Below are 13,021 nucleotides of genomic sequence, written 5' to 3' on the forward strand. Positions count from 1 at the left end.
GATGACCATTGTAATTTTTGGGATGTTGGGGGTGGCGAGTGGCTCTACTGAATGAGTGAATACTACTGATACTACTAATACTAATACTACTAACTACTGAGGGATTGGTTGAAAACAAGGAGGCAAAATATGAGAACAAATTTCTTGTTCTCTTCTCCTTTGTTGCCGGCCAGTATAGAAAGTAATTACTTCATTACAATGCAGGCCCTTGTCAAATATTCATTTTAGTCAATGCAATGAGGCCGCTAAAAATTGGATTGCCACAGTTTGGACACCATTGCTTCAAAGTGCATAACCCTACCCCCTGAAATAATCAGACTTGAAAATCGTTTAGAACCAGAATCCAAATGAGGAAGTGGAACTAAAATCACTCAAATTCAAATGATGCCTAGGTAGCCTGTCTAATGTGCACCACAAAAAACAAATAGGTCTTGCGCACGGCATGGGGCTGCCCTGTATCGTGTATTAACCTGATTTGGCAGCTGTGCTTTGGGGCTACAAATAAGTTCTTATTCAGCGCCATCAAAACGCATACATCGACGGTTGTTGACATTGTGGTTCACATTTCAATACTTTCTAAACTCTAATTATGCACCATGGCGAAAGAGAAAATTGACTTGGTAATGATGGAACATCAAGGATACAGGGACATGTGATGGAAGTAGGAGTGCTCACGCAACATTCTGCATCCTTTTAGCTGCTTTGGAATGATAGGATCGCATTCAACACTATCATGAAAATGTATACAGAAGAAGTCACGTATGGGTTACTGCTCTTCCCGTAACCATAGCCACTATCGTGATTGCAAAAGTCGGACAAGTGCTCTTTAAGACTTTATCTCTTGTGTCAGTACTGTGTGTATCAGCGTGTAAAAGAAGTGTCATCAATTGTTGGTTTGTGCTGACTGTAAAAGACTCCCACAGTCAACAATCTGTCATGTTGGCAACGACCATTATGCTCTTTAGCTCACGCACGACACTCTAGGAGGCTCGTCAGACTAACAGTACAATTAGTTGTTTGTTTAACATTTCTAATACTTATGTATATCTTGAATTGACTCGATTAAGCTATAGATCCCCAGCTTACCTTTAATACGCAGAACAAATGAGCTATTATTAGCCCACATACATGTCCATATTTATGCATGTGTGTAAAATTATGACAGGGCGTGCTTCTTAAATGTGTTCGCCTAGCTGCCTCCTGGCTCCATGTTAAACCCCTGCATTGCAGCACTGCCAGTGGGATTTCAGCAAGCACGCCCCCCCACCCCCCCACCCCAACTCATCGTCGTCACAATAGAGAGATTAAATTTGGGCCACATCCCTCCCATTTGGAAAACACCCACTCTCACACGTGCACATTTCCTCGTGCTCATATTAACACTGCAGAGGATCCGCACTAGTGTCTTGTGGTCTACCCCTTCTCCCAACACACACACACACAAATCCTTTTCCCTGCCAGGGCAGGGGAAACTGTCACGGAGAGCCACGTGTCGTAGAGACAGATGCAGACAGAGCCAGAGAAAGAGAAAAAGACAACATGGGGGTCCCGAGGGGCTAAAGAAATTCAAGTGCTGGCTGAGAAGCTGAACAGTAATCTTGGTGAAGAATTGAGAGGCCCTGTCATTTGAAGCATGGCACTTTATGGTTTCATTTAAGAAGCAACACACATTCGCAGCATAAAAGTTAATGCAGGCAATCCAAACGTTTATTGTGTGGATAAAAGCACTGCCCAGAAAAACACCTTTTGTATACACCTTCAAAAAGTCATGAATGATATATGTGCAAGGCATTCTGCAAAACTAAACTAGTCAAGTCTGCATATGATTCAATATTTAAATACAAATATTTGACTAGATATGTTTTCAGCTGCCACCAGTATGTGGCATGGGCAGAAATGGACCTGTAATGACTGAAGAAGAGTTGGACAAACATCTTTAGTACTAATAATACACATAGGGCTCTTTGTACTACCTCAGAATGAACCAAGAAGTAAAATAATCAAACTCAATAGCAGTCATTCCCATGTGTCTGACTTATTGTTTTTGCTAGGGGAATATATACTTAACAATGGCAAGTGCCTCAGGGAAATAGTGGGTAGAATCATTTTAAGCACTCTCCACTAACATTAGTTGTGACGTTTGTGCTAACCCAACATGAAACAAGTTCTGGCTGATCCATCAGTATTAAAGATCAGGACAACAAATCCAACTCGCCATTACGCTGAACGTAGTGAGTCGTAATTAGAGGGAGCCGTGTGTTTATTTCTTTTCAACAAGCCGGTCTCATCTTGGGCTAATGAGAGACAATGACATCCAAAGTGTGTCACTCACTCTATGTCCAGTCGACTCTGTAATTTTGTTTAGGTTGCTGTCATTAGAGAAAATCCAGCTTCAGGATATTGAAAACAGAAGTATGATATCAGTTTTGAAGGCTTCATTGTTGTCACCACATATTACACAGCATGCGCTTACTGTGTGAGAAACATCTGTCGTGATAAACCTGTATTGTAAATTGGACTGCTGCTATTGTCTTTTAAATGCAGATAATTACTTGGAAGCAGTAGGTTTTTCTTCATTTGGTCTTTTCTGTCGTATTTTTTTTTTGTATTATATCAGGACCAGACAGATACGTCCATTTTTCAAAATTGAATTGCCTTCAGACTCCTGATGCGCACTCAAATATTTTTATTCAGTCTCTTTGTGAGGCCCGCTATCAAATGGCCCGGTGGTTGCGGGCAGTTGATCTGGGATTGCACATAGGTGATACAATTTCATTTATCATCATCTGACCTACAAACCACATAAGCTTAAGAATCTGATGTTGTGGTGGATTATTAGAAAATGACATCTCCTCGACCAGACACACTTTAATTATTAATTAACAAGGATTTCACACGTGGATGAATTGTTCTATGCGTACTTTTCATGACCTTGTGCTTGAGTTTTGCAGTGTTCATTTTGAGTCGTTCACACAAGGGCTAGTAATGGATATCAAGCGCTTTCATTAAATTTCATTTGGCTTCTCCAGTAAATTGATCAGTGTCTTTTAGCATCACAAATAGGAAGGGGAACGATCCAATTATGGTAACCAAGCAATTCCATTTTACCTGATTGTATCTGGGAATCAGCGAATCAGAGCCAGTCGCCCCTGTCATGAAGCCAATTTACAATTTTCCAAGCCATGTTTTGGACTCTATATTTTTCCTCATTATGTGAGATGAGATTTTTGAAGTAGCTTTAATAGCATACTCTACATGCCAAATATTATACCATCTGTCGTGACTACGATTTTTCTTCATGGCAGGCATTTATTTAAAAGCAATATTGGTTGGAAATGTTTTCTGTTTGACCTTTTGATATAAAAAAAAAATGCAGCAGTCATTCTCATGAGAGTGTTCCATTGTAAAGGAGCGTTAAAACTGCTGTCACAGCCGACGCTCAGCTGAATGCAGACGAATCCCGCTGACATTTTCCCAGCATTTCTCTGGAGGACTGCAGGTATGTCACGTGTCAGAGCCACACCTGTCTTGTGTCTATTTGGTAATATTATTCTCCCAGAATCCACAGGAACTGTTTTATATTTTTATCAATGCTGCTTTCAGTCTCAGCAAGATCCTCCGAGGATCATTACCTTTTGTTTCCACTGTCATTTTATGTAGTCGCAGACTATTACGAGTAATGTCCACTATCAGAGAAGATGCTGCAAAATCAAACAATGATGCCCCCGAGTGTTTCTCTGTCTCACTAATGCTCTATAAATAGACTGTAGTGTAGTTTTTCTTCCATAACCTCTGGTGATCACAGTGACGTTATCAATTCTTACAGAAGCTCATTTGCCTCCGTCTTATGCTGTTCTATCTTGCTTACACAATACTTGTCGTCCCGTTTTGGACTGCTTGGTTTGCTATGTATTTATGGTGAAATAATGCAATTTACCTGGTTTTGTGAACCCTACCTTCTTTTGCTCTGGACAGTATATGCCCGAATCCTACTGTACTTATCTTAAATACTTTACTAGGGTTGGTTATTTTCTTCATTCTTTTTTAGACCACTGCATTTAAGGTTGTCTGTGATGCCCGGGGGGATCTGACAAGAAAAAAAGAACTCAACAGACCTAACAGATAAACCTTCAGGCAATTGATACTTTTCAATAGTGCTAGCTGATTTCTTGTCTTGGCATGCACAAATTGAACTTACTTATCTACGCCCTTGGATGTATTTCAAGTGACAATCACAATGAAGCAATTAAGCCCAGCGAGTCATGAAATTAATGGTTTACCAACATGAAGAAGAGAGCCAAGATTCTGCACAGGAACAGTTGAATTGGGCTCATTATAAAATATGTCCCCTTGTGGCAGCAAACATTTACAAGCTATCTACAAGCAAGTAGATAGCTTCTGGACACTTTGACAATATGTTGTTGGTGTTTTTAAAGATGTGACCTAAAACATAGTGAACTATCGTTGAAGGAATATAAAAAAACTCAGAAGACGTAGTAATGTAATGTTTTAAACTTACAGTAAACGCTCCTCTGGTGTTGAAGTATAATTAATGTTCATACTTTCTATGCGACATTTTGGGAATATTCTTCTTAGTAATCTTGACTGTTGAGAAGATATGATGATGATGATGGTTATTATTATCATTATTATTATTATCAATTTTCTGAACCTCAGGAGGTTCACAGGCGTGCTGGAGCTTATTCCAGCTGATTTTGGGCAGTAGGTTGAACTATTATATTATATTATATTATATTATATTATATTATATTATATTATATTATATTATATTATATTATATTATATTATATTATATTATATTATATTATATTATATTATATGGCTGGATGTTTGTAACAAACCAATCTCCAGTTTTAATGAGAGAAGCCACACAATTACTAGCTCTATAGTCTTCTTCTTCTTTTTCACCTTCTTCTTTGTCTTTTTTGCCATCTTTTATTTTGCAACACAAATGTTTGCAATAACCGACTCCGATTCTACCAGTGGCCACACGTAAGGAAAGCCATGTGGAAAAACAAAACAAAAAAACAAAACAATAACCCCAAGTTAAGAAATAACAGCAGCAATTTGACTGCTGATTCAATAAAGCTGCTCCTTTTAGTCCAACATGAACACTGTATTTCCTTTGCAGGATGTCGGACTGGCAACTTTTTCATTGTGAATACCTCCAGCCATTCCTTCAATATTTAACATTTTGCCGAAAGTGTTCCACTAGCACAGATCTTGTGTGTGTGACCGTGTGGAACCTCTGTGTGGCACAACACTGTGCAGCATGCGAACTTAAAGGTCGCGAGAGAAGTAGGGTGGGGGGAGGAAGGGGATATTCTTCAGTTCATCATTTTAGTCCAGTGTCATTGTTGTGACCGTCCTCTTTATGAGGGCACACATCACTGCACTGTTACAAGCCTCCATCCTCTGTGGAAGGAATATCATCCATCTTGCTCGCCTTTCTGGCCTTCCTGCGTGCCGACTAAAAGCCTCGGTCCCGCTGGCTAACTCACCATCGGTATGTGCGTTTGTTTTTTGTTTTTGACAATCACGTGTCATTGAAACTCACTGAATGTGCCTCAATAAATAAACATTCTGCGAATCTCTAAACATTCTGTTCTTGTGAAATATCTATTTATACATTCAACAAATTCATTTGTGATGCCCTTGAGTGTACAGAGCTGACTCACAGACAGAAGAGAGCAGTGGTCTCCCATGACAGGATTTGACCCTCTTCCCAGATTCCTCCTTCTTATGCACAGATGCAATCTAATTTCCTAATTTGCTGTGGTCATAAACGCCACAGGGAAACTGTACCCCCAACACAATTAGAAGACTGTCTTACCACGTTCATTTATAATAGTTTTTGCTCATGAGTCATGACAATCCATTTTTACCCAATACATACATATAAATAGGGATAATTGGAAAATACTTTCCATCATACATCCAACATACATTACTCGCCAATGAGGAGGTATCCAAAAACAAAATTGACAGGGCTGATTTTTTTTTGCACCAGTCCAAACCGGCGGCAGTTGGTAGGGACCATAGGAGACAAAGGTGTGTCTGCACCGGATAAGTGTACAACATAGTTTACTGTAAGATTGGGTTTTGTGTGTGTGTGTGTTACCTTCATCACCTGCACACTCGAGCACTCAAATGATTTATCAAAGTCATTTCCATGAGTGATGGAATTGGGCAACGTCAAGCCAATAAACTCCTGTAGACAGCCACCGTGCAAAGAAGGATGGACTCTGCTTTTATATTAGCAGAACTTCTATAATCATTAACCATGTTTCAGCCCATTGCGCCTTTTTCTTATTATGAGCATTGATCATTCGTGGCTACTGAGTTCACATGCCTTAGGGTACTCTTGGTTACAATATTAAGCACCATTAGATATTTGGGACCTTTTTCTGTATGTGACCCTGTGAGTTCAAACACGATTCCTTTGAGAAGGCTATTTAACCTTTGGGTTACTGGGATTTCGAAATGAATTTTCCTCTCATTGTGTGTATGTATATATATATATATATATATATATATATATATTTTTTTTTTAAATTGTGTAGAGCCATCACAACTAAAGAAAGCATTGCATTGTTGCATTTTCTTACATTTCAACAACAGCCAGTCACATGCAGAGAGCCACATCTTATCCACTATTGATATCTGGCTCACATACTGAAGTATAGCATTCACAGATTTCCAGCTAGAACAACACTCCACTGCTTCATATTTAGAGAATCAATCTTGAGGGTTGAGTCGATAACAGTAGATTCTCTCGTCTGCCTGGGCATGTCTGCTCTGTGTATTTTATCACAGCTTGAATTATCTATTTTCCCTGCCGTTCCTCCTCCTTTATTCCATTTTCTGTTTGGAGGGTTTATGTGACATAAGGACCCTGTCAGGCTGTTAAAACACATCACACCAGGAGCATATGATATAGCATTTAATGTTTGGTACAACAACAAATGTCACAGCATTACAGTGGCTTCCATTTGAAGTGTTCCACACTCCACAATTACTTTTTACAACTCATATGCCTTAGTATATAAAATGTATTCTCACTTGCTCTGAACCCGCTTGCTATGGCCGGCTTAGTTCAAGGCTTACACAATAAAATTATGATTATAAGATTATTTGCTTTCCGTAACAGACAGTGGTGAAGATCTACGAAAGTGGAAACCTTCATACTGGTCATGACATACAGTATCGCTATCAGTCTGTGAGCTAGGGTTATGTCTCCTGGGAAATGTGCCACTGCTGAGCCGCTTGGGTTTACCCAGCATTGCCCAGGATGTTGCATGGATCAATATAATCTTTCCTGGACAGACCGATCTGCTTGTCTTCACGCTACAAGAGAATAAGATCTTTTTCTATGTATAGGCATGTGCACAATCTCATACAACCAATTTTCAATTACTGTTAATACGTTGAACAAAACTAGTAGAACGTTTTTTTGTTTCTGCTCACATTTTTCACAAGTTGAATTTTCTATGCACACAAAAGGTGTATGTCTCTCAAACAATAAAATGACACTCTAAAATGTGGTTTTTCTATAAGAAATGTCTGGGAAGGTCAGAAAATAGTCAGCGTAAAGTTATATACTGTAGGTAAATGGAATCTTCTCCCATATACACCAAAAGAGTATGTCCGGTGAGTTTACTTGCCATGCAAGAACTGGGATGTTTTAAGCTTCCAGGAATTGTGTACAGATCATTGCAACATGGAGGTGTGTATGCTGCAACATGAGATGATTGTCACAAATGACTGTCAGGTATCTCTGTGCATTCAAAATGTCATCCATAAAATGCCATGTTTGTTGGCCATAACATTACGCTGGGCCATAACCCCACCCACTGCCACCATGGGCCACTGGATCCAAAACTTTGACAGTAATTAGCAAACCGCTCACCCACACAACGTCTTTCAGGCTGTCTGCCATCTGCCTGGTGCAGTGATAACCCAGATAGTACATTCGCGAAGAGAACACCACTCTCTCAAAGTGTCAGACACCATCAAATATGAGCATTTGCTGTTTTGATGATGAACTGCAGTCAGGTCAAGGGTTAGGATTAGGGTTAGGCAGTCGTAAAAGGTAAAAGTAACATGAAAATCTGGAGGGAACGTGGAGGCTAAAGGCAACAGGGCACTGGGGGCAGTTACCCTCAAGATAGCTGGATGGCTCCAGCAGATACCAGGAAAAATCTGACATCGAAGTGCAGAAGAGTAATACTAGGAACACCTCATGTAGTGACTAACCCTGTATAGTCGCTTCTCAGGGTTGATGAATGATTGTTATGACACACGCCTTTGTACTTAGAATCCGCAAATAAGCAGGTGGACAGTTCTGTTGCTAATGGTACGAAAAAGATATTTGCAGGTTTATTTTCCTTTTCCTTGACACTGTAAATAACTTGTAACACAATGGCAATCAGAATGATCTCATTTCGGGTGTCGGCACAGTTGAAAACCTTTATCAATCCTAAATATCTCATTCATACAACTCTGAGAAATGCAATATAGCCTTTGGTCATGATACAAAGTAGATTCCTCTGTATGCAGTTATATGTTAGGAAATTACAAAACGTTGCCTCACTATGTCTTACTGCTTTTTCATTGTAAGAGATTGCAATTTTATTGATTTTTTGGTCCAAGTGCCCATTTCTAGCTAATAAGAAAGGTGATTCACTTAAGGGACAATGATAATTCTTGGTGACACACTGTTCCACCCGCAGGGTTCCAAAGTGTCTGGCTCAGCGTTGGTGTTAAGTTAATGAGTGTGTCACGTCTTGTCATTAAGCCAGCAGATTTATACATGCCCTGTCCACTGTAATAGGAAAAATAGGCAGTTGAAGCTGTTTGAGTGGCCTTTGGAGATTGTTCAGACTGAGCCTTAAGATTTTAGAATTTTCCAGCTTTAAAGCCAGATTTATGTATTTTTCTTATGGCGCAAAAATAAATATTGTAATGCGAGCTTGTCATTTGAATAACTCCATATAAAACTGTTTTTTTTATGCATCATTTCCTCTGTTTATATTTGTGCCGTGCTTGTGAGTCCAAACTCTGAAACTCTGTTGACAGTGGGAGTGGTGCGTGCTCAATCACATAACACTGATAAATGTATAAAGACAGCATGCAGCCTACGGATGCTGTGATAAGCAGCCAGCAAATGTCTTCTTCTCATCTTCATCCTATTATGTCCAGGTCTCATCTTTTTTTTTTTTGTTTGTTTCAACTCCTTTGCAACCCGTTTGTTTATGCTAATGCAACTCCATCACCTTTCAGAACAGCGATGTCGTTAAAAGCGAGAAACACTCATGTCCGTAGTGCATGAGGATGCATTTGGGTTGCCCGCGTGCACCGGGACGCAGAGTGCTGCATACAGCACCTTGTGAGCAGCATCGCAAATCAGCTGAGTACCGAGCACTAGAGTGGAGGGAGGGATGGAAAGAGAGTGTGGGGAAGAGAGCGGTGGGGGTGAGGGATCCATGAAAGAGATAGAAAGAGGAGGAGGGGACTGAAAGAAACAAAGGTGGGGGTAGTCAGAAGACTGTGTGGGTGGGTGGGGGTGCTGGGGGGGGGTTAAGTAGTGGTGCAGTGGAAACGGTGTGGAGAGGACTGCAGTTGCTGGTACTGATGGGAGAGCGGTCTAGGGACATTCAAAAAACATTTTATCATTAATCCTAAGTGCCTCTTTGGTGAATGGGATAGCCTGTTGTGGGGGATAGGATTACGGAATCACAGTATTGCTGGTAAGGGTGTGTTTTAACTCTCTTCTCAGCATCTGCTTGGATACTTTCTCTCTGAAGAGTCAGGAATCGAGTGATGGGATTTGAATGCTTCTGCTTGCCGAGGGATGTTCGTTGCATGTGCTACTTCATTCGGCACGTTTGTTGCCCATGCATGCGATGCAAACTTTACTCAAGAAAAGCGATAGGGGATGGGGTCTCAATCTGGTTTACTTGACAGATGACACGCCTCTTTTCCAAAGAGGGTCCACAAGCGTGTCCTGCTGAGAGATGCTTCGCTTGACACCGAGAATTACAGCATCTCACAAAATTGCCTCGATCAGTGAGAAATAACACCAAGTGGAGCTAAAAGAACTGACACTAAAATAATCCCTCCCCACTGTATTTTGCCATTATGGAGCAAAACACACGGCAGGAAATGTGCTCTTATTCTTGTAAGCAGTCAGGAGGCTGACAGTTGTGTTGAAGAGGGGAGAACAAGAGGTGGGATTTTATAAAGTGCTGCAGGATGCTCTTTTTTTTCTTTTTTTTCCCCAACGTCTCTCATGGGACATATAACACTGGCAGCACTGAGGTGACAGTACCAAGGACAAAGCCTATCTTGGGCTGCATGTAATTCCACATTAGGCCTGTCATTAGAAGAGATTTTAGTGAATTAAATTCATTTCTACATTAATCTCGATTCCTATAAATAACCACATAGTGTTACTGAGAGCCTGGAGGGTTGGAATATATGTGCTTGTGAAGCAAATATGGTTTCGTTTGCACAGTTTCTTCAAAGAGAATACTGGCCGATATTTGGAGTGGTCACATGATCACTCAACTTTCTGAAGCATTGTAAACAATTGCACAGAAGATCCTATATTTGGTAGCTTCAACATATGTTTACCTCTGCAGTGGCAAGAAGCAGAGGGTCGTTTGATGCTGAGCTCTCTGGCTGTAAAACATTCAGGCAGGCTCATTAAGTGTGAACCGCAGGCTGCCGCATCCTGTGGCTATCACACTGACAAATACTCTCCGAGTCTCTCATGCAAACCCAGAAAAATGAGGATGCTTTGAGGTTCACCAATCTTATTTCTGTCTTCAATTGACTCCCGTTGAGAAGACAGCAGGAGCCCAAAAGCTTGGTCTGCTCAATGAGTAAGAAAGAATAGAAGCACATTCCAAATTATTCTTTTGTAGTCTCTATTGTGTCGTTGTTGGAGTCCTCGTGGAACCACTTGTCCTGATGTCACATACTGTTTTCCCCCAACCCGGTTTGTTGGTGACAATGGCAAAGTCAGATGTATCACCAAATTGCTTCATGAACCAGTTGTTTAATATTGGGCTAAAATTACAGCAACTTTAAATATCTTAAACAAATAAAATATCTTATTTAAACGAACAATGCTATCTAGAGGAGTAAAATAATACAAATGGTTCATGAAGCATATTTGAAGCTTCATTTTTCCATCACTAGCCACCAGGCTGATGGTGCAATGTCAGCAGTTTCATCTTCAAAACAAAAAGAGAAAACTCAAAAATTAAAGCTTGTCTCTTATGTGACAATTGCTGAGATATTTTTCCAGATTCATGACGAGGAAATAGTTAAGCACAGCATAACACTAACCAGACAAGCCTGACAGCTTGTCTCATGAAAGACTTAGTTTGGGGGGGAAAAGCCAATTTGGCATAGGGATGATAGAAGCTCCATGGGTTAAGGCAAACATCTCCAAATAATTATATACAGTGAATGAACATGAAAGTGTAAAGTAGTATCAGGGCCACACTGCTGATTAAAGTGTTAATTTCTTGTGAATAACAGATTTTTTTTTTTTAGTTTGCTTAAATAGTTTGGGTGTGCGCGCGTGCTTGTGCGTGTATCTGTGTGTGTAAAGAGAGGGGGGTTATTTATTATACATGGATTTGCAGAAAAGAGGAAATTTCATCACGTTGGAGTAGACTGGTTCCGTTCAATATGAAATGTAATATCTAATGTTGCAAAAATGGGTTAAAGTACTTTCCAAAGCAAGTCTTGTTTGCTACAGAGCCATTTTTACTGTACAACACTTGCTAGACTTCAGAAACATTTGGTGTGTACTTTTTGATATGCTATAAAAAAATTGTGAAATAGAGCAAAGAGGGAACGACTTGAACGTAGTCATAAAGACTGGAGAGATTAGTTCGGGAATACGCTCCGAGGGCACACTGCTTTACTCCAAACATTCGAAAACCCAGAGTGTTGTTCAAATATGCCGTTCAGTTAGTAAGACAGCACCAAAAAAAAAAAAAAAAAGGAGTGCCAGAGAGCGCGCTGTAGCCACTGCAACTGGGGGCACGGAGCTGTGTTAGGAAATTAATGGGAGGGGAGCATGCTCTGCCTCTCCGAACACACACTCTCAGAGCGGTGTTAAGATGTCAGAGTGAAATTCCGAATGCACCGTAACAGCTATTTGTCGGCCGTGTTGAACAGGTTCATATTCCAATGCATTTTAGTGGTAATTAGTTCATTCTTCTGATTAGCACCTGCAAAATATGAATTTAGATATAATTCAACATTTGTTAAAATGACTTCTTGGAATTCCGAGCAACGTGGCAGAATATTACTCAATTTGTATTGCAGTGTGCCGATTCTGCAATTAATTTTTTTTCAGTTCTTGAACTGCAGGTGAACATAAACATCATAGATGTAACACATTAAAAAATGTCATCTTGCATCACATTTAAAAATTACGTTTCCAGGTAGAGATTTTGACTGCACACATAGGTGTGTAATATTGTTTGACATTTTATGCATTGAAAACTAAATAACAATGACAAAAGAACCTGGCTTACATAAAGTAGTGCCTCTTTCATCACGCTCTTTGGATTGTCTGTACAAAAACTTTAAAAAACAATTTTTCTGTATCTCCCTGTCATCTCCACTGGTTGCCTGGCAACTGCTAAAGACCAAAAATAGTACCTCCCTGAAACTTTATACAGAATTAGGAAAAACTGAAATCATTTGTTAAATGGTGAGCTTGAGAAGTAGCATCTTTGAAGCCTGACACTGTTGTTGATGTTTTTAAATTCATGTCTTAGTCACCAATTGCTTCAGTCTTTTTTTTTTTTTTTTTTTTTTTTAATTCTCTCCATGTTATGGATCTTCATATGGCCTATCTGCAGTGCTGCAGTGTCCCTGCCCTTGCTTATATTTTCCCCACGCAGTTTTACATACAGATTGATTCACTCTATCAGTGACAGAATAATGAATCGACCTATCAGAGGATGGAAAA

General features: G+C 39.9%; 1 protein-coding gene across 4 annotated transcripts in view; it reads left to right on the top strand.

The window, feature by feature from the left end:
- LOC148401744 (synaptotagmin-2-like) overlaps nt 1-13,021 on the top strand; it is a 42,498-nt gene that overhangs the window by 10,764 nt on the left and 18,713 nt on the right. Inside the window, exon 1 of one of the 4 annotated variants that reach the window (XM_088359046.1) lies at nt 9,621-9,770. The exons of the other annotated variants lie outside the window; for them this stretch is intronic. The gene's annotated coding sequence lies outside the window, so the exon portion shown is untranslated. Of the gene's footprint in view, nt 1-9,620; nt 9,771-13,021 lie in introns of those variants that run through there. 4 annotated transcript variants of the gene reach the window in all.

The sequence above is a fragment of the Syngnathus floridae genome, chromosome 2 (genome assembly GCF_059516105.1).
Source record: "Syngnathus floridae isolate MCC-2025c chromosome 2, RoL_Sflo_1.0, whole genome shotgun sequence".
In the NCBI taxonomy this organism is placed as follows: domain Eukaryota; kingdom Metazoa; phylum Chordata; class Actinopteri; order Syngnathiformes; family Syngnathidae; genus Syngnathus; species Syngnathus floridae.